Source organism: Malania oleifera, chromosome 1 (assembly GCF_029873635.1).
Source record: "Malania oleifera isolate guangnan ecotype guangnan chromosome 1, ASM2987363v1, whole genome shotgun sequence".
Lineage (NCBI taxonomy): Eukaryota > Viridiplantae > Streptophyta > Magnoliopsida > Santalales > Ximeniaceae > Malania > Malania oleifera.
Genome location: NC_080417.1, coordinates 131314175 through 131318375, shown reverse-complemented (window position 1 = coordinate 131318375; position 4201 = coordinate 131314175). Strand labels below are relative to the sequence as shown.

At 38.8% G+C, this 4201-nt stretch overlaps 1 long non-coding RNA gene across 1 annotated transcript; it reads right to left on the bottom strand.

The window, feature by feature from the left end:
- Positions 1-321: 321 nt before the first annotated feature.
- Positions 322-2655, bottom strand: LOC131154842 (uncharacterized). Its single transcript, XR_009136677.1, has 2 exons — positions 610-2655; positions 322-488 (listed from the first exon to the last, which is right to left on the bottom strand). It is a non-coding gene; the product is annotated as an uncharacterized LOC131154842 (long non-coding RNA).
- Between the last annotated feature and the right edge of the window lie 1546 nt (positions 2656-4201).

Sequence of the window (4201 nt, the reverse complement as noted above, 5' to 3'; positions counted from 1 at the left end):
ATTTACTAAAACTAAGTTTTCCAATTTGAGTCCAGAAACTATTAAGTTGAATCTTAAGTTAAAATTGTAGTTTTTCAAGAGTTTTGAGTTTGGCCTTTTAATTGCTAGAGTGAGTGTTAATTTTAAAACCAAGGGGGTCTTAAGGTCACATCTTGTTAACCAGTTGCTTTATAGGGTCAAGATGGTCAACCATGGAGTTGAATTTCCAGTCAAAATTCAAAAAGGCAAAAACAGACATGATATCACATTTTATTGCATATAAGGTGATGCAAAAATATAAGAAACAGAAAATAGCAGTGCAGAGTAAATGACAGTAACAGGGAAATTAAAGATGGTACAAAAATATATTGCAAGACAAAAGGGATAGGAGATACATCAAAATACAGCAAAAGAAGGAAATTACAAAAAAAAAAATTAAAAAGAAATGCAAAAAGAGGAAGGTGCCTTGCCCTCCACTCCCTAGCTACCACCTGGATCACCAGGTTTACCTGCGCACAAAAAAAAAATCACACAGTTGGTTAGCAATAGAAAATTCAGAAATAAAATAAAAATAAAAAACTCAAAGTAAAATCGCATGTGCAAGAATAAAAATGTTAAGGAAATATTCACTCGCTAGCTCAAGAAAATTTTGTTAAGATAGGGTATTTTTGGCGCCAAATACCCTCTAAGCCTCCCCTATAAATAGGGAGGCTCGCACTATAGCTGAACAACTTTGAGAGCATAGCTGAACCCTACAAAAATCAAAAAAGAGAGATGGCAATTAAGAAAAGTGAGGAAAACTCTACAAGAAATTGCTGAGAGCATAGAATTTAGAGGATTAGACGAGTGAAACTTTTCTAAATTGCAAAGCCGGGAAGGACAGAAGAAGAGGAGCAATTCATAATTCAACTGGACTAGTCACCAGACTAGACACTAGAGCAGAGCATTCAGACAGGATTTGAGAGAGGAAAAGAAGGCCAGAGGAGTACAAAATCGTAGGTAATTTCCCTTTCCTACTCAATCCTTAACTATTAAAGTGTATTAGGTTGTGTGCAAGTTTCCCCACTTTGATTCCCAGTTTAGGACTGAACCCAAACAGAACCTCTCAAAACCTAAAACCTAGGTCTAGTTCCTTGTGAACCACACCCCGATCTCCCAAACCCAAACAAGAGGTCGGGTCTGAGCCTTTGATGCCCACTAGATCTTGAGCTTAGACCTGAAACTCAGATTTTGTTTAAAAGCCAAGCCCATTTGAAAATTTGCCCCAATCCAGTTTTAAAAAAATAATCCAGGTCCTGTTTTAAAAAGTGAGTGGGCTGGCCCGTTTAAAAAAAATGAATCTGGCCCTGTTTTAAAAAATGAGTGGGCTGGCCAATTTTTAAAAAATAAACCTAGCTCGTTTAAAAGTAACCCGACCCTTATTTTAAAAATACAACCGAACTAGCCCATTTTTAAAATATCCCAGTTCTGGCCCAGCCCACTTATTAAAACACCCAAGCCCAATTCACCCAGGCCCACGATTAAAAGCCCCCCCAAAGCCCACACATGACCTGAGCCCACATGGCTCACTCGGGATCACCCGAGTTCACACAACCCACACGGGTTGACTTGTACGAGTCAACCCTAGTTTGGTGAAGGTGAGTTGACTCATCTTCAACCTCACCCCAACCAACCTGAAACCCTAATCCCCAAAACCAAAACCTGACATCAACACTACTCAAGTCATCACAACAATATCTCACACACACTATTCGAATCACATCACAACCAGTATTTCAAGAAAAAGAAGAAATCTGAACAATCAAACAAAAGTAGAAAATGAGAGCAGGAGAAACTTATCTAGTTTGGTTCAAACATCACCATGTCCTGGTCAAATCCTCCTTAGAATATCAAAACTAAACCGCTTGGGGGAGGCCAAAGGACCTTTTAAATCTCCATAGATAGACAAATTGGATTTAGAAACCAGTAAGAAAAGTATGGGGAAGCTTCGAAGGGGGGGATTTTAGGGTTTAAGTTTTCAAATTGCAAAGGGGTCGAGAAAGTAGGAAGAAGAGATCACAACAAGGGCTAGGTTTTTGAGTCTCAAAAGAGAGAGTGAGAAAGAGTTGTAGGTGAGGCTCGGGATGGTAGAAGGAAGAAGGTTCAAGGATGCTAAGGTTTCGTCGCAGGAGTAAGAAGAAAGAAAGATACAGAGGAGCAGAGAGGGGTGAGAGAGAGCACTTGAAAGAGAGGAGTGAAAAAATGGGGAGAAACAAAAATTTGGGGATTAAGTATATTTAGATTCGGAGTCCCAAGATCATGACGCGTGGCGTCTAATCCTCACGGATGTGCGACACATGGGCGATCAATCTCCCACACATGCTAAGGCGATGCGGCCCTCTTGCGACCGTCAGATTTGCACTTTCCACCAACGTTCCAGATTTTGCCACATCGGCGGTCCCTGCGCACTTCATCTCCCACCGTCAGATCTTGGCTCCCCAGCGACGGTCCCAATCGCCTGTGTTAGAAGCCATTATTAGCACCTGCACGCACCTCCGCTCGGCAGTTGACATGTGTCCATCTTGTCCTATAAGCAATCAAAGCTGGAGAATGCCTTTGTTTCTCCACCGTTGGATTTCTGTTTTGATCAACGGTTGTAATCTTTCCGAGCCAAGACCTCATCAATGCTCACAGGCGTCTCTGTTCGGTGGCTAAGATGTGGTGAGCCCGTCCCCCGCGCCATTAATGCTTGAGACGGTCACATGTCAGCCATCAGATTTTCACCCCCACGAATGTCCATGATGATGCCATGTTGTGGATCTTAGTCACCCTGCCTGTCCATTCGCAATACGCCATGTGGCGCAACAGTCCTAACCCGATTCTTAAACCAATCTCCATAGACCGGTTAAAGTTTGACCGGTTCACCCTTAACCAAGAAACACCAATTCTTATTTTCTCCTTTTCTTTATTTTTAATATTTCAAATAAATTCTTTATTTTTTAAATCCATAAAAATTCATAAAATTCTAATAGAAAATCATAAAAATATCATAAAAATCACAAAAAGTACAGAAAATTTAGAAAAAATTCTAAAAAAATTTTTGGACTTAATTTTCATTGTTTTTGCTTAATTACCTTTTCATTATTTCGAAAAAATTTGGAAAAATATAAGGAAAATTTATATAAAATTCAGAAAAATACAAAAAAAATATTTTTGAGTTAGGAAACTCATTTTTTTCATCTCCAAGTAAACTTCAAACCTTATGGGATATTAATTTTCCCTTAGAAAATTTTATAAAGGTTTCAAAACCACGGGAGTGTAGTTTGTACCCTATTTTCTCGATTTTATATCCCTATGATTCAAAAGGGAGGCATGAGCTCTTCGGAGTATGGTATGCCCCAGTTCTAAGGGAATACTTATATAGTATTTTATTCTGTACATTTTCTTTGATTTTTTATAGGGAGTAATTTTCTAAGGCTTATTAAATTTATTTTGGGATAATTTTTGATTAATTTGATACCGTTCGTAAGAGCGGGCGCATAGGGGGTGCTAATACCTTCCCCTCACGTAACCGAACTCCCAGACCCGACTCTAATAGGACAAATCAATTCTACTTCTAATGGGGTAGCAATCAAGTATTCTAACCGCACTCTAAAAGGTTAGTGACGACTCCATTACACTTTGTTTTCTACAAAATTATTATTTTCAAAATCACACACCTTTTCCAATTTGTGTATCCTGGGGCAACACACACATCATGGTGTTTCCACCCTGCGCAAGAGGACGTCGCAACATTGGATCTCTCAATGCAAGAATGGTCTAGGTTAATAATGTCCTCTGTTGAATTATGGTTCATTTCTAGAAGTTCACCATTGAAGTCTTCAATGGTGGGCTAGTTTTTCAATGGTAGGTGATGAGTTGTTGTAATAGTGTTATTTTCTAACCTATATAAACTCATCACTTCCATTTGTAATCTCATCCCCAAATTTGCCTACTTCTCTCTTAGGCACATTCTCTCTTCTCTCTCTCATTTTATAATATTTTTACAATAGAGGAATATTAATTGATAGTGTCCGATGACGTAAGCACAATTAGCCGAACCTCGTTAAATTATGGTGTTCTTCCATTCATCTATTCAGTAGTTAGCTTTTGTCGGGTATAATTATAGTAATATATTGTGTTAATTACATGTCTAATTTTGTCTAAGAAAGTGGGATTTAAGCGGTCCGTTGTGACCCCCCAC